This window comes from Rana temporaria, chromosome 1 (assembly GCF_905171775.1).
Source record: "Rana temporaria chromosome 1, aRanTem1.1, whole genome shotgun sequence".
NCBI lineage: Eukaryota > Metazoa > Chordata > Amphibia > Anura > Ranidae > Rana > Rana temporaria.
Window position 1 is genome coordinate 503,441,372 of NC_053489.1, and position 18,833 is coordinate 503,460,204.

The following is an 18,833-nucleotide window of genomic DNA, read 5'->3' on the forward strand; positions in this document are numbered from 1 at the left end:
GACAATATAGTGTCAAATCACTCGGGAAAGAGGTGCCATGAACAGCAGCAGCAGCAGTGGTAATAGTAGTATAGAGTGGCAATTAACTTGTGACATAGGTGTCTTGACTGAGCAGCAGTAGTAGTAGTAGACAGTGACAATAGAGAGTCAAATCACTTGGGCAGGAGGTGCCATGATGAACAGCAGTGAAAATAGTAGTATAGAGTGGTAAATAACTTCTGACATAGGTGTCTTGACTGATCCAGAGGAGTCATGGGATAAAGTCATGTGGTCAGATGAGACCATAATATAACTTTTTGGTCATAATTTCACTAACCGTGTTCGGAGGAAGAATAATGATGAGTACCATGCCAAGAACGCCATCCCTACTGTGAAGCATGGGGGTGGTAGCATCATGCTTTGGTGGTGTTTTTCTGCACATGGGACAGGGTGACTGCACTGTATTAAGGAGAGGATGACCGGGGCCATTTATTGCTAGATTTTGGGCAACAACCTCCTTCCCTGATTTAGAGCTTTGAAGATGGGTCGAGGCTGGTTCTTCCAACATGACAATGACCCAAAGCACACAGCCAGGATAACCAAGGGGTGGCTCTGTAAGGAGCATATCAAGGTTCTGGCGTGGCCTAGCCAGTCTCCAGACCTAAACCCAATAGAGAATCTTTGGAGGGAGCTCAAACTCCGTGTTTCTCAGCGAGAGCCCAGAAACCTGACTGATGTAGAGAAGATCTGTGTGGAGGAGTGGGCCAAAATCCCTCCTCCAGTGTGTGCAAAGCTGGTGTAAAACTACAAGAAAGGTTTGACCGCTGTAATTGCAAAGAAAGCCTACTGTACCAAATATTAACATTGATTTTCTCAGATGTTAAAATAGTTATATTCAGCACTGTAAATACATCAGGTCCGGGGCTTCATCAGGGAATGCATGACAAGGGACCCTTCAGCGCCCTGAACCGACGACGGGTGCCAGAAAGTCACCGCCGATCCAGGACTCATTCATCTTTATGAATGTGAGTCTGTCCACGGAGTCTGTGGACAGACGGGTCCTCTTGTCCGTGACCACCCCACCTGCCGCGCTGAATGTCCGCTCAGATAGTACGCTGGAGGGGGGGCAAGACAATAACTCCAGCGCATACTGAGCGAGCTCGCGGCAGGTGTCCAATCTGGCAACCCAGTACTCCATGGGGTCGTCGGTGCTCATACTGTCAGAAGCACCGACGGACGCCATGTAGTCTGCCACCATGTGGGCCAGCCGCTGGTGGTGACTGCTGCTGCTGCTGGTGCTGGTACTGGGTCGCTCGGTTTGGAAGAACATCCTCATCTCATCCATTAGGTCCCCTGCTCGGCTGCTGCTGGGTGCAGCCACCTGCTGGGTGAGATGAGGGGGGACAACTGGAGGCCGGGGAGTTGCCTGCTCCAACCGGCTGACAATGCCTGCCTGCAGTTCCTCCATCCGGTGCTGCCTCCGGCTGGCTGGGATGAACTGCTCCAGTTTCCCCTTGCACCTGGGATCCAAAAGGGTGGCCATCCAGAAATCATCCCTCGCCTTGATGGTCTTAACCCGGGGGTCCCTCCTGAGGCATCTCAGCATGTGGGCAGCCATGGGGAAGAGCACAGCCCGCTGTGACTCCACACTGCTGGCCAGGTGAATGAGGTCCGACTCTTCATCCCTGAGGCGCTGCTGGTCACGCTCAGAGATGCCCAACCCCCGGACTATCGGTGCCCCCAACACCGGCTCTCCCTCCTGACCAGGCCCTGACTCTGGGACGACACCAGCAACCACCTCCTCCTCATCATCATCATCCTCCTCCTCCTCCTCGTCCTGGCCCTGGTCTCGGTGGAGCATTGCTGACTCCTCCTGCTCCACCAAGGCACTCTCCCCAGCTTCGAGCAGGCGATCTAGTGTCCTCTCCAGCATGAACACTATTGGCAGCACGCTATTGAGGCCGATGTGCTCACTGCTGACCATCTTGGTCGCCTGCTCGAAGGAGGACAACACTTGGCAGACCTGCTTTATCTGCCCCCACTCCGCACAGGCGATGAAAGGGAGTTGTGGTGAAGCCCTCTCAGTGCCTAGTTCCATCAGGTACTCCCTCACCGCCCTTTGCTGCTCCCACAACCTCTTCAGCATGTGGAGGGTGGAGTTCCACCGCGTCACACTGTCCACAATCAGCCTGTGAAGGGGCAGACTGTACTTCCGCTGCAACTTGGACAGGGACGCGGTAGCGGTTGGGGAGCGCCTGAAGTGGCTGGCAATCCTACGTGCCTTTGCCACAATGTCACTTAACCCTGGATAAGTGCGCAGGAACTTCTGCACCACCAGGTTGAGGACATGTGCCAGACAGGGCACGTGGGTCAGACTGCCAGCACTAAGGGCGGCGAGTAGGTTGCTGCCGTTATCGCAGACAACCATACCTGCCTGGAGCCTTCGGGGTGTCAGCCACTTCTGGACCTGAGCCTGAAGTGCTTTCAGCACTTCTTCTCCAGTGTGTCTCCGGTCCCCTAAACTAACAAGCTGGAGCACGGCCTGACAGCGCACGTGCCCCACACTTGAGTAGCTACGGGGGCGCTTGCTGGGAGGCTCAGCAGCTGCGGAGACAGTGGCTTGAGGGAGACCAGCAGTTCTCCCCTGGACACCCCGGGGCGGCACCACAAGATCGGTTGCCGCCGATCCCTCACCGACGCCTCGGAGGGAAACCCAATGGGCCGTGAAGCTGATGTAGCGCCCCTGCCCATGCCTGCTGGTCCAGCCATCCATTGTCAGATGAACCCTGTCGCTGACAGCGTGATCCAGCGACAGGGTTACATTCTGCACAATGTGCTGGTGTAGGGCAGGGACACCAGTCCTGGCAAAGAAATGGCGGCTGGGGACACGCCATTGGGGTTGGGCCTGCTCCAACATCTGCCTGAAGGGGTTGCTGTCAACTATGTTGAAGGGCAGCAGATGTTGGGCAATAACCCTTGCCAGGAGCCCATTGAGGGAACGCACACGTCGGTCTCCAGGGGGGAAGGGAGTGGTGCGGTCAAAGGCGTCTGAAATCGACGCCTGGCGCCGGACGGCAGTGCGGGACACAGACGTGGAGGGTGCTGTGGAAGTAGAGGTCTGGCTGCCGGTACCAGTACCTCTACTAGAGGGAGCGGGGGGGCATGACCTGCTGGAAAGAGATGAAGATGTGGCAGGCGCTGCTACCACCACCACGCTTCATCTCGTCAAACACCGCCCAGTGGTTTATCCTCAGGTGCTGGTTCAGGGCTGTGGTACCCACCCGAGCCAAACACTTCCCTCTCTTCACCCTCACTTTACAAATCCGGCAGATGGCCACAGTAGGGTTGTCTGCCACCAGGGTAAAGTAATTTCAGACAGGTGACTTCAGCACCGCCCTCCTGTCAGATGGGGTGACGCTTACTTGCACCTGCTGGGACTCGGTGCGCACAGGTGGAGCTGCCTGCTGCTGCTGCTGCTGCTGCTGCTCCTCCTCCTGACACCTCCTGCTGCCATCACCAGTGGAGACCCTGACGATGGTCTCCCTGGTGGTGACCTGGCGCACCGTTTCACCAGGGTGCCTACCTTCCCCGTCGTCACTGACGTAGTGAGCCGACGCGTCAGATGGCAACCATGATGGGTCACCCTCTTCGCCCCCAGAGATGTCAGACCAAGGGCTGAAATGTGTTGGTCTGAGGGAACCAACTGACATGGAGCCTCTAGCCTGGCTCCGCTGTCCCCTCACCCACGCCTGGGTCTGACTAGGTGCTGCTGTTTCCTGCACCAAAACAGCAGCACCAGTTTGAAGGGATGTCTCTGGGATACTGCCAGCAGGTATCCCATCCTCCTCATCCATCCCTTCAAAAAGGTCCTGACCATCAGGACAGAGCTGAAGGTCTGCCTGATGCATGGCCTCCCCCAAGATATCCCTATCACTGTCGCTGTCGAACAGTAAGATGCTGGACTCTTGGGGGCTGGGGGGGGGGGTACTACAGGCACCGGTGTAATGGTGGTACTACTGTGAGTCGGGACTGACGACTCAGTGGCACTGCTGTGCCCCATGTAGTCCACCACTACTTCAGCCTGAGATGGCAATATCGGGCGGCTGCCCGATGGGAAGAACTCCCGGATCAGGCGTACTCCCCTTGCACCCGATCCTCTACCACTAGTAGGGGCACGAGAGGTACCCCGTGCTGGCAGCGATCCAGCACTGGGAGTAACTCCCCTACCCCTGCTGCCACGGCCACGGATGCCGCTCATTATTGCTGATATGTGTGTGGGGGGGTAAACTTTATTGGGGGGGGGAAATGTGAACAAAATGTGTTTTTGTGTTTTTTTTTACAAGACAGGCACGCAGACAAAGACGTACACAGACAGCTACTAAACTATAAGAAAAGTAGTACACCAAAGACAAGGACTACAAAATTAAAGAAAAAAAATAAAAAAAAAATAAACACTAACTTTTTTTTTTTTTTTAACACAAAACACAGACACTAAACACACACTAAGCTAAGCTAGATGAAATAAATGTACACTAACAGTGTGTACACTTACTACACAAAATTTAACTAAACTGAACACAAAACTTAGCTTTTAGAAAAGCTCTTTAGGAAAAACTAAAGAAAATGTGAACTGAAATGCCTAGCAAATATCACTGAACAGCGAACCTGCAAGATCTAACAGTAACACAAGATGAACAAAACTTAGCTTTTAGAAAAGCTCTTTTAGAAAGCTCAGCAAAATGTGCACTGAAATCTCTAGCAAATATCACTGAACAGCGAAGATGCAGGATCAAACAGTAACACAAATGAACAAAACAGCACAAAACAGCACAAAACGTAGCTTTGAAAAAAGCTCTTGGGTCTATTGCTTTGAAAAAAGCAGTTGATATACTGGAAAAGATCCACTGGAATCACTAAATAGCAATGCTGGTGATGATATAAATCAATCAGGAACAAAGACACAGGAACACAGAAACAGCCTCCGCACTCTCTAGCCAGCTTCAGAATCTGCAATGAAATGGTGCTGGGAGTGAGCTTATATAATGTCCATGCAGGCAGGTTCCTATTGGTTGCTAACCTCTGACGAGTGTGGAAGGAGAACTCTGATTGGCTCTGATGCAAAAGGGCGGAGCAAATAATCGCGCAATATTCCTATTGCCGAATATTCGCATTGCGAATATTCGGCAATATAAAATGATCGCTTCAGCTACTCGGCCCAAGGTCTCTAATCATACCAGCAATGCTTTTAGACGTCTATGGAGATCACTAGGATGTGATCTGTTTTAAAAATGAAACTGTAAAAATCGCTCTGATGTGGAAGATCGGGGCGAGGAAAATAATCGCGCGATATTGCGTTTGCCGAATAATCGCATTGCGATTTTTCTGGAAAATTCAATGAACGCTTCAGCTACTCGGCCCAGGGTCTCTAATGATACCAGCAATGCTTTTAGACGTCGATGGAGATATCTAGGATGTGATCTGTTTTAAAAAAAAAATTGTAAAAAATCGAATATTCGGAATTGCGAATATTCACCGCGAAATTCGAAATATAGCGCAATTTCTCGAATATGCTATATTCGAGTCGAATATTCGCAATGCGAATATTCGTGAGCAACACTAGTGCCCAAGTATTCTCTTGCCAGTGAGCATCTGTTGGAGTCTTATCTAGGATAGACCTGGGGTTGGGTAATGCTCTTCTACTGCCCATGGTGGAATCGTCTCATTATCATCCGAGACAGACTTCGGACCATTCCCCGCTAACTATAGATCTGAGGGTGGGGGTGAGGAAAGGTTATAGTCTCTGGAAGCTTAATCCATTCTGACTGTCCTTCCTACCAGACCCTGACCTGATCCCAGTGCTTCTCACTGACTTCTTTAAGGATAACGTGGATTCTACAGATTTGAGTACAGTGTGGGACACGGCTAAAGCTTACTTACGTGGCCAATTTATTAGAGTTATATTCCGGATTAAGTCTAATACTAAGGAGTGGGAGATGCAGGTTCTGGAGGAGGTGCACTGATCGGAGGCAGATTATGTAACGGACACTACAGATACTAACAAAAGGAAATGGTTGGCCTCTCAGGCTATGCTTAAAGATTTGTCCCTACAGTTAGCGGAAAACAAAAGGTTCTTTTTACAGCAGAAACACTTTGAGGTGGATGAAAACACGGGTCATATGCTAGCACTCCTGGCTAAGTCACAACAGCCCCCATCGCATACTGTGGCAATGACAGATGCTAAAGGTGTACTATGTTACTCCACACAGTCCATTATGGACTGTTTTACTAAATTCTTTCAGGGTGTCTACACGTCCAAAGTTCAACCCTCTCCAGGGGTGCTCCATTCTTTTCTGGATAGGTACCCTATGCTGCGCCTACCCGCCTCGGATGTGGCATTACTTAATGCCCCTTTATCCGAAGAGGAACTCCTGGAAGCACTGGCGCATGCTCAGAATGGGCGAGCGCTAGGGGCTGATGGCCTTCCATCCGAGGTGAATAGCCGCTATTCTGATCAACTAAATTCCCATCCTCTTGAAAGTTTATATACAGCCTTTAACCTCTTGACCACTGGGCACTTAAACCCCCTTCCTGACCAGACCAATTTTCAGCTTTCGGTGCTCTCACAATTTGAATGACAATTACTCCGTCATACAACATTGTACCCATTTGAAATTTTTGTCCTTTTTTTCACACAAATAGAGCTTTCTTTTGGTGGTATTAGATCACCTCTGGGTTTTTATTTTTTGCGCTATAAAAGAAAAACGACCAAAAATTCTGTAAAAAACAAACAAACAAACTTGTTTCTGTCATATTCGCAGGTTATTTCTCACACACAGCATATGCATACCACGAATGACACCCCAAAACACATTCTGCTATTCCTCCCGAGTATGGCGATACCCCATGTGTGCAACTTTTACACGGCGTGGCCACATACAGAGGCCCAACATGCAGGGAGCGCCATCAGGCGTTCTGGAGCACCCAGGCCAATTCTGACATTTCTCTCCTACATGGAAAAATCACAATTTATTTGCTAGAAAACTACATAGAACCCCAAAACATTATATATGTGGAGTATTGGGGTATTGCGGAGTATTTGGGTATTGCAGAGTATTGGGGTATTGGGGGTATTGCAGAGTATTGGGGTATTGCGGAGTATTGCAGAGTATTTGGGTATTGCAGAGTATAGCGCAGGGTATTGCAGAGTATTGCGCAGGGTATTGCAGAGTATGCGGTTTTGCAGAGTATGGGGTTTTGCAGAGTATGGGGGTATGGCAGAGTATGGGGGTATGGCAGAGTATGGGGGTATGGCAGAGTATGGGGGTATGGCAGAGTATGGGGGTATGGCAGAGTATGGGGGTATGGCAGAGTATCGAGGTATGGCAGAGTATCGGGGTATGGCAGAGTATTGGGGTATGGCAGAGTATGGGGTATTGCAGAGTATGCAGAGTATGGGGTATTGCAGAGTATGCAGAGTATGGGGTATTGCAGAGTATGGGGTATGGCAGAGTATGCAGAGTATGGGGTATTGCAGAGTATGCAGAGTATGGGGTATTGCAGAGTATGGGGTATGGCAGAGTATGCAGAGTATGGGGTATTGCAGAGTATGGGGTATTGCAGAGTATGGGGTATTGCAGAGTATGGGGTATTGCAGAGTATGGGGTATTGCAGAGTATGCAGAGTATGGGGTATTGCAGAGTATGGGGTATTGCAGAGTATGGGGTATTGCAGAGTATGGGGTATTGCAGAGTATGCAGAGTATGGGGTATTGCAGAGTATGGGGTATTGCAGAGTATGGGGTATTGCAGAGTATGGGGTATTGCAGAGTATGGGGTATTGCAGAGTATGGGGTATTGCAGAGTATGGGGTATTGCAGAGTATGCAGAGTATGGGGTATGGCAGAGTATGCAGAGTATGGGGTATTGCAGAGTATGGGGTATGGCAGAGTATTGCGCAGGGATAGCTGAGCTGGGAGGGATGGCTGGATCTGTGACTGCAGTTGTCACAGATCCAGCCACAGCACTGCTGACACCCCGCGCTCCCCCCCCTCCTCTCGCACTGTACCGAACGGTACAGAGAGGAGAGGGAGGAACCGGCGTCATCAAATGACGCCGGTTTGTTTACAAGTGATCGCTCCGTCATTTGACGGAGCGATCACGTGGTAAACAGCCGCGATTCGCGGCAATTTACTGTGATCCGTGATGCGCCGGGTCTTCTAGACCCGGCGAGCACGGACACTTCCGCGAGCGCACCCCAGGGGACGCGCAAACGCGGAAGTGCACGAGGACGTCCCAGGGACGTCCTGTCACAATAACTCGACCGCGCTGTAGCAGTATTTCTGCTATGGCGCGGTCGGCAAAAGGTTAAACTGGCACGCTTCCTCCCTCTATGAATGAGGCTCTGATAGTAGTTCTGTTAAGGCCTGGAAAAGATGCCCTTTCCCCGGATTCGTATAGACCTATCTCCCTGCTGACGTTTGATGTGAAGCTCTTGGCCAGGGTCCTGGCCACAAGATTGTCCAAGTGTATCCATCATGTGGTGCACAGGGATCAGTCTGGCTTTATACCAACCAGATCCACTTCTCAAAATTTACGTAGACTGTTTCTCAATATGCAGGTACCCGTCGACAATCCTGGCAATAGGGCCATCTTCTCCTTAGACGCTGCCAAAACATTCGATAGTGTTAAATGGCCCTATTTATGGGAAGTTATGAGTAGATTTGGGGTGGGTCCCTCTTTCCTAAAATGGGTTCAATTGTTATATAGCTCTCCCTCAGAGAGAATGAGAATTAATGGTGATGTATCTGAGTCCTTCCGGCTTTTTAGGGGTACACGACAGGGGTGTCCGTTTTCACCCCTGTTGTTTGCCCTGGCTCTAGAGCCACTGGTGATACACTTCAGGGCCTTGTCAGTTGTCACCAGTTTTAATAGGGGAGCCAGGCAGGATGTTATCTCCTTATTTGCGGATGACACTTTAATTTATCTTGGTGACACAGATGTTTCTTTAAGGAAACATCTGGGGGGGGGGCAAATGCGGGCGATTCAATTAAGGCGTTGTTAGTCCCCTGTGGATCTGAGCTTCCAATCATATCCCATCTAGAGGCAGGATTTGCGTATTTATCGCACGCCCTTCCTACCATAGTCCTGTTGAACACCCTGTGGAAATACATTAGGTCTATTCTGAAGGTTAGGGGGGTGTGTTCATTTACACCCATTTGGAGAAATTCTTACTACAAGAAACTTTTTAAGCTCACGGACTTGCGCTCATGGGAGGTGACAAGGATTCATTACATCTCCCAGAGACATGCTATACAGAGTGAGAGCAGACTGTCCCCGACTGTCCCCACCAAAACACTGTGTCCCCATTTTGGCCTCATCCCCACAACCCTTGCCCAGTGGTTGTGGGGGTCTGTGGGTGGGGGGATTATTGGAATCTGGAAGCCCCCTTTAACAAGGGGACCCCAGATCCCACCCCCCATGTGAATGGGTATTGGGTACATTGTACCCCTACACATTCATCAAAAAAAGTTTCAAGATGGTAAAAATTACAGTAAACTATTTGTGACTAGTCTTTATGATAAAAAAAAGTGTCCCGCAATGTCCATTCATCTTCAATCACAGCCTCCAGACTCTGCCTCCACGGGAGGCTCCTGCTGACTGAAGGCTTTCTGCATTGACAACTGTGATTTAGCTGACGTCACATAACATCAGAAGGGGCGGGGTCAATGCAATGGGGACAAGGTGTTTCAGGGTACAGGAGGGGGACGCTCTCTCATCCCCCCTTTTCCTGTGGCCTGCCTGGTTGTGTTCTTGGAAAGGGTCTGGTATGGAATTTGGGGGGACCACCAGGCAATTATTTGTTTACATTTTGGTGCGGGGTTCACCTAATATCCATACCAGACCCAAAGTGCCTGGTAATGGACAGGGGGGGGGGGGGGACCCTTGCTGTTTTTTTCAATGATTTTTATCTATTCTGCTGGAATCCAGTAATACATTACAGCCACGAGTAGTATTAAATGACATTTTTTCCTTTACAAATGTAATTTTGCTGCTCTCATTCATAAAACTATATATGGCTGCTGAAAAGCAGCCTTACATAGTGTGTGCGGTGTGGACTCAGCCCCTGAGCCATGATTGGCCAACGGAACCCTGCCTTTGGCCAATCATGGCTCTCACAGCAGAACGTGATATGATTGGCCAGAGCTTACGTTCAACTCCAATATAGAGCTCACCCCTACTCTTAAGTATGCAAAAACACAACCCTTGGAAAAACTAGCTATTGTGACCCTAGATGTGGAAAAAGTTTTTGACAATGTCAACCTTCATTGGCTTTTCCCATCTCTGATCAAATTTGGCTTTGCCGGTTCTCCACACCATGTATGCTAGTCCATTGGCACGCATCATCACCTTGGCAGGTATGTCAGGTAATATATCCCTAAATAAGGGTACTAGGCAGGGTTGCCCACTGTCCCCTCAGCTCTATAGCCTCTTTCCAGATTTCTGTTGACTTCAGCCCCCTACACGGTATTCATATAAGCGCAGAAGAGCTCCATAAGGCATTGTTTGCTGATGAGATGCTAATTTTCTCATCTAATCCCTCCTGCAATCTGGTCACCATACGCTCCTTATTAGATACATTTCACACTTTCTCAGAGCTCTGTGTCAATTATGACAAAAGCAAAGTACCACCTCTTAGACCGATTACCTCATTGCACTGGGACCCCTCTTTCACATTCCCATTAGTAAAACATAGGATCACTTATAAAGGAATTTGGATAGAGAAGGAACTCTTCTTCTTTATATCACCTTAACTTCCCATTTATTTAGCAAAATCAGGATAGAATGAACAGGATAGACTCTTAATAATTATTTGCTCTCCTAACAAACCTGGGTGAACCTATTTTGAAGCCTATTAAAGCCTATGACTCTAATCAAATGCTTCAAGAACACTGCGCTTTAAATCAGGCTCCCGGCGCACCAAAAAGGGACAGGGCCACTGAATAGGAGGTGGCAGTGGCGGCCATGGATAGATTCATGCAATGCATGAATCAATTAATTGGTCATTGAGGGGGTGGCTGGAGAGAGGAGGTGGCACCCATGTACCCTTATGAATGCACTGCCACTGTATGTGGGTCACCCCAGTATCCGTGGCTTTTGCACAGAACAACCTCCCTTCCACTGACAATTGGTGGGCGGTTCCTCTGTCGAATTTCTGTCAAGACATGAGCTGTTGTCTTTGAGCTCTTCTTATACAAAGGAAAACTGTTTGATTTCTTGTTGACTTAACCTACTTGTAACTGTAAAGCATGTACCAGGTACAAGACTGTCATTATCTTTGAAGGACCAAAGGTTCTTCAGTGGGGTGAGTGTGTAGTGGCTATTTGACAATGTTACTGTATTGCCAGGCTAGCCAGGACTTTCAATGAAGAGAAACAGACTGTCAGTTCTGTTGGAGTGGGTTATTCCCTCCATTTTTTTCTTTCTCACTGTGAGAAGAGTCATAGACTGTGAGATGAGTCACAGGCAAGACAGCCTACTCTGTCCTTTCACCTACCTCTTTATTGGCAGAAGAAAGACAGCCAATCAAAGGAAGACTGTAGGAGGAGAAAGGAATTGTAGGGGTATGAAGTCCCAGCACAAAGCAGCCTGACTGACTTTTAAGGTGACAGGACCACAAATCCGCAGGTTGCACTGCAGAGAGTCAAGAGAATTGTGGGAGAGACTATAAAAGTACAGGGTGGACTAGGCCCAGCTCTCTTTGTTTCCTGGATCCCCTCATGTAAAGACCATCCTGTCACTGTGAGAGGGGAATTGCGGCCTACCACATGGTGTACCACGTTCCAACCCAGATAAGTGGGGCCTGGCTCTACTTGCTGTTCGTCTGACATCCATCCAGCACCACTCGTGTTACCTGTCAACCTGTGTACTGAGCTTCACTCAGGAGATCGATACGGCAGATCCACTGCACGAATGTTACTACATAAGCTACTGTTTGGTAGGCATCAAATCGGCCTGGTCGTTTGAGAAAGGGCAGTCCCTCACCTTTACAAATCCTTTCTCACTGTTTCACTGGGACACGTTGCACAGACATCTCTACCATAGAAATACTTTACTGAACCTATTTTGAACACTATACAGAGACACCTTTAGCTCTCCTCATTTTTAGAAACCTATCGCTTGTTACTACACCTTATTGGATAAAAATTAATGAGCTCCTCCATGCTGGTGAAGACCATCAGATCTGCAATGGGGACATTACTGTCATTGCTGCTATAATATACCTTTACCTTTAAGTCAGGCATATTTGTTTGAGCACTATAAAAATCACTTTAACCAAATCCTGTTTGTTTTTTCCAGGGTCTGGCTGACCAATACCATTTTGAGTTCTTGCTGCCTAGTAATTAGAAATAAAACATTTAGGGCCCTTTCACACGTACGGACTGTATGTCAGCATTTTCATCCGTCCGTTTGCGGATGAAAACGGGACATACATGGGTCCTTATGTGATTACGGGTGTCATCCGTTGACACCCATAATTGTCCGTCTCCGGAAAGATCCGCATTTGCGGACGGAGGAAAACCCTATTTTTCTTCCGTCTGCCTGATCGGATCGGGTGAACACGGACATACGGTCCGTGTTCATCCGATCCCCCATAGGGGAGAACGGAGGAAAGACAGAGCGGTCCCTGCACAGTGTGCGGGGACCGCCCTGTCAGCTGCCAGCTCAGCGGGGATTTTACGGAGGATCCCCGCTGAGCTTTTGAGGACACATGGAGCGGATCATTACTGATGCACCCGTGTGAAAGAGCCCTAATACTTGAACTGTGTCTGTGTGTCCTTACTCTGATATTCTATTAATCACATTGCCAGCTGTGCCAGAGGGTCTGAGGCCATTCCTGGGGTTGAAAGGCAAAGTAACGGACTGAACCAATTTAAGCAGCTTCTTCGGGCGTATAGCTACACAAGAAAAAAGTCATTTAGCAAAATGTTATAACTTGTAATAAACTGATTAATCGAAAATAATTTTCAAAACTGACAAATCTTTTTTTAAACTCAAAGTATCAGGTATTAGATGACAGAAACTTGTGTACTAGACAAAAATACAAATAGCTGTTGGGGGTGATTTACTGAATTCTCCAACAAAGAAAACCTACATCCATTAGGCTGGGAATTTTAATGTATACCTGCAAATTTCTTATATCTTATTGTGACCACATAGATAAGTTTATGGCAACTTTAGGGGAAAAATGTTTAGTTATTTAATTAGTAGATAAAGGATGACCACTGTCTCATGTTTATGTAACTTTTAAATATGTAGTATTTTGTGTAGTATTTTGTGCAAAGATTAGAAATTACACAATAAATAATAAATAATGCTACCTGCTTATCTTATAGAGGATCTAGCAAATTCATTGTATAGTAATGAACAGAGCAGCATGGTGGAACAGAGACTGGCACTGACATACTATAGTAATATCACCTTAGTTTTTTATCTTCCGAAGACACTTTCTGTATGATGGTCTCTCCATTTTTGTGTCAATTAACTGGTCTTACCACTTCCGGACCACCGCACGCCACTATACTTCAGCTGTTTGAAGAGGGATATCTTTGTTATGGGAGAGGGTCCCCCTCCCGCCGCTCTACTGTGCCTTCCACCACTTACCGAAGCTGTTGGCAGTGGTGGAGGCGATTGGATCCTTCTGCTGGCTGGGTATGGAGACTAGTGAGGGAAAGATGGCCCCTACCCGTCTTTATACCATAGCAGGGCGGACGCGTCAAAACGTAATTTCTGCCCATAGCTCTTAAGGGGCCATTTTTTTTATTATTGCATTTTAGTGCAAATATGAGATATGAGATCTTTTTGACCCCAGATCTTGACAGGGATGTTTAAATTCCTTGTTATAAGAATAAAATACACTTAAAAAAAGAACAGTGTAAAAAATAAAAATAAAAGGTAAAATAAATAAGAAAAAAATATGTAAACGTGACCCGTCCCGCCGAGCTTGCGTGCAGAAGCGAGCACATACATGAGCAGCACCCACATATGAAAACGGTATTCAACCACACATGCGATGAATCACCGGGATCAGTAGAGCGAGAGCAATAATTCCAGCCCTAGACCTCCTCTGTAACTTAAAACATGCAACCTGTAGAATATTTTAAACATCGCCTATGCAGATTTTTAAGGGTAAAAGTTTGTCGCCATTCCACCAGTCGGCACAATTTTGAAGCATGACATGTTGGGTATCAATTTACTCTGTGTAACATTATCTTTCAAAATATAAGAAAAAAAATGGGCTAACTTTACTGTTGTCTTATTTTTTTATTCAAAAAAGTGTATTTTTTCCAAAAACAATGCGCTTATAAGACCACTGTGCAAATACGGTGTGACATAAAGGATTGCAACGACCGCCATATTATCCTTTAGGGTGTTAGAAAAACATGTACGGTATAATGTTTTGGGGTCATAAGTAATTTTCTAGCAAAAAACAAAACAACAAATCTCAGAATGAGGCTTGTGCCTTAAGTGGTTAAAGGCTCTTGTGTGTGTAGTTCTTGTGTGGCTGTATAAGTAACCTTTGATTGTCAACCATGCAGGAGCAGGAACAGTGCTTGTATGTACTCTATGAAGTAATATGTGTGTGCATTATACAGTTGGTAATCCATAATGTTAAACGGTTTTGCATACTTACTGGTATGATATGATTTCTGAAGTCCCTTAAAAATTGTATAACTGCATCTGAGCTTATTGTTACTAATAACAAAACTGTTTAATTCTAGAAAAGCAATTAGAATGAGTCATTAACTGTGTATTCAACTAAAGGCAATTGAGCACATCTACAAAAATAGAAAAATGTATCTCATTCATTTCTCTATTTTCGCTGCATCAGTAGGTGAATTCATTTTTTTCATGAGTAAAGAAAACATTGTTCACAATGCAATGTGCTATTTCCACTCTCATAAAAGAATGGTGCCAGTGGATATATTGTTTTGTTAAAAAAACAAGCCTTTAAACCAAAAATATTGTCATTAAATGAATAATAATAAATACATAAATACCACTGCATTGATATATGCGTCATACTATTTTTATATTTTATTTGGACTAAAATTCAATAATCCTCATTGTATACCTATTTTAGATATATTTCATGATATGCCAGATCGACACATTAATGTGATTCTCTTAACCTGGCGGTATGATTATGTCAGATTTTTGATGCTGAAAGTGGTACACTATTTCGCATGGAAATTAGGCGTTATGTAGGGCTGTATTTGTTAGAAATAACTCACTTAAATCTGTCCAAAGAAGAGACTAGTAGTCATCCCGGGTATTAAAAAGTTTGAAACACAAAATCATAAATTATAATATAATAAATAACTATAAATATTTATAAAAAATAATAGTATAATAATAATAAAATGTAATCAAATCAAAAACACAGTAATTTGCTCAGTTGCAGAATTGTTGCTGTCATTACTTTCAGTGTTTGATGACAAATTTCCCCACAAATCGCTATCGCTCACTTCTGAAAGTGTTCTAATTTATTATCGCTGTTTTCTAGCTGGTCTAAAAGTACTTTTGAAGAGACACATTTTGGTTGCTATGGACAATCTCCAGTTTCCAGGCAGAAAGAACAGTATTGATAAAATAAAACTGCATGCAGGGCACTGGACAAACCACTAGGGATAGAAGGGATGTGAAATTATTTGATACAGTAATGTAATCTGTAAGATTACAGTGTACGGTATGTATTGTGTGTTTTTCACTTTTTGAATTTGGCGCAGAGCTTCGTCCCGTGTGTAGCGACGCTCACAGGGAACAGAGCTCAGCACTATGATACATCGAGCAGAGACACGGCTCGCACACACAGTGGAGAGAGATTGCAGGATCCTGGGGACAGGGTTAGTAAGTAGAGTTGAGCGGACACCTGGATGTTCGGGTTCGACGGGTTCGGCCGAACTTCGGAAAAAAGTCCGGGTTCGGGACCCGAACTTGACCCAAACTTGACCCTGAACCCGAACCCTATTGAAGTCAATGGGGACCAGAACTTTTCACTACTAAAATGTCTCTAAAAAACGAATGGAAAGGGCTAGAGGGCAGCAAATGGCAGCAAAATGTTGGTAAGAGCATGGCAAGTACTCTGCAAACAAATGTGGGAAATAACTTAAAATAACATAAAATACATAAAAATAAGAAATATGGAGGAAACACTGCAAACACTGGAGGAAAACACTGCAAAATATATTTCTTTGCCCTAAATGGGTGTTTTTTGAATAGAACAATATAAGAACACTAACTAAAGTGTTTATCTCACACGTACAGATATGGAGGAAACACTGCAAACACTGGAGGAAAAACTGCAAAATATATTTTTTTGCCCTAAATGGGTGTTTTTTTAATAGATCAATAAAGAACACTAGCTAAAGTGTTTATCTCACACGTACAGATATGGAGGAAACACTGCAAACACTGGAGGAAACACTGCAAAATTGTTTTCTCTAAATTGATGTTTTTTGAATAGCACAATAGAAGAAAAGTATCTAAAGGGTGTATCTCACACATACAGATATGGTGGAAATATATGTTGACGTTTTGGGGTAAGTGGCGCTGCTGGTCTGGTGAGGGGCTATCTGTCTGTAAGTGGTGTGCAAGTATATAGGCAGAAAATGAATGTTGGGTTCCTCCCTTTGGTTTAGCTTATATATATAGCCACCATTAGGATGTAAGGTCCCCCTTTTTTATTGATTGGCAGTGTATTTCCACTCTCAGTTGATGAGTGATTCCTGTATGTCTGCCAAGAACATTAAAAAGTGTTTGTAAAAGAAACTCAAATTAAATATGAAAAAAGATGCATTGGGGAAAGGGATAATGGTTGGTGGCCCCTAGAACCAGTGTAATATTGATATGCAAAATTGGTTGTATTTAGACTAGGAAATTTTAAGTAATCCGATGTGCAAGCTTAAGCTGATAATCAGTTCACTATAAAAATATATGTAAATAAGTTGGCCAGGAAAATAGGTATGGCCCCCACGTGGAAAAACTTTTGTTCCATGATAAGTGCTCCTTATCTAAATCATATATAAAGTATATATACAATATCAATGTTCAAACCAAAAAAAGAAAAAATTACACAAAAATAAAAATAAAATAGCAATACAAGCTGTGATAGCTTCAAACTGTGCCCAGTTAAAGTGCAATGTGCTGCTCAAAGTGGATAGCAATAAATGTATCCTCTGGTGATGATAATGCAAGTTGCAAAAAGAAAAAAAAACATATGTGAAAAAAATATATATATATAGTTCACTAGATTTCACATTAAGCTATGAGCCCCGCAGTTGGTGATTAGTTGCAAATTGGATTGTTAATGTATTAGTATTCAAAGTTTCTACTGCGATCAGTTATATAGATGTTAGAAAGTATTATTCACAATTTCATTCAGAAGATTCCAAAGCAAAAATAAGGAAACCAAAGAGCCAAAACGTCAGGTGTTGCTTAATGAGGATTAATTGAGCAATGTGATCCCCAACTTGGTTATACAGATAATCCTTATTCTGCTATCATCAGTTTTCCTCTATTCACACTTTGATTTGGCTGACGATCCCCCCTGTTGTCTCCCCACTCACCGGACAGATGTCCCCTCAAGGGGGTGTAGGGCTTATCTGAAATAAGCTTCAGTGAGCTATCAGATGATTACCTCTCCTCCTTGTTTCAGTCTGGTGCGGGGCAGCTTTCTCCCAGGGTGCCGTGTCTTTTCTCATATGTTATCGATAGTATGAAAGATAAAGGAAATCCATATAGGGTAGTAGATTCTGGACTTGATGATCAACTTTGATAAAAGGAGATCACATCAAGTGCATAAAAAATTTAAAAATTGCTATAAGCCAAGCAAAAAATACGAGTAACACAAATGAAAAATAATAAAATAAAATAAACCCGTTCTGGTGCTGACGGTAGGTGTAAGACTATGTTCCAGTCCTCCTACTAGTTGTACACTCGCCCGGTACGTTTGGTTAGTCCAGCGGTATCCCGCAGCTCGTGTGCCGGTTTGCGCTCCACGGCTCTGAGATCTGTACCCGGAAGTAACTTGTGGCGGTGCGTACGTGTGAGGTAACAAACGCTGCGGTCACCTGACTAGTTTCGTCTATGGACGTTTTCAAAGGTGAGGTGAGATCACCTTTGAAAACGTCCATAGACGAAACTAGTCAGGTGACCGCAGCGTTTGTTACCTCACACGTACGCACCGCCACAAGTTACTTCCGGGTACATATCTCAGAGCCATGGAGCGCAAACCGGCACACGAGCTGCGGGATACCGCTGGACTAACCAAACGTACCGGGCGAGTGTACAACTAGTAGGAGGACTGGAACATAGTCTTACACCTACCGTCAGCACCAGAACGGGTTTATTTTATTTTATTATTTTTCATTTGTGTTACTCGTATTTTTTGCTTGGCTTATAGCAATTTTTAAATTTTTTATGCACTTGATGTGATCTCCTTTTATCAAAGTTGATCATCAAGTCCAGAATCTACTACCCTATGTGGATTTCCTTTATCTTTCATACTATCGATAACATATGAGAAAAGACACGGCACCCTGGGAGAAAGCTGCCCCGCACCAGACTGAAACAAGGAGGAGAGGTAATCATCTGATAGCTCACTGAAGCTTATTTCAGATAAGCCCTACACCCCCTTGAGGGGACATCTGTCCGGTGAGTGGGGAGACAACAGGGGGGATCGTCAGCCAAATCAAAGTGTGAATAGAGGAAAACTGATGATAGCAGAATAAGGATTATCTGTATAACCAAGTTGGGGATCACATTGCTCAATTAATCCTCATTAAGCAACACCTG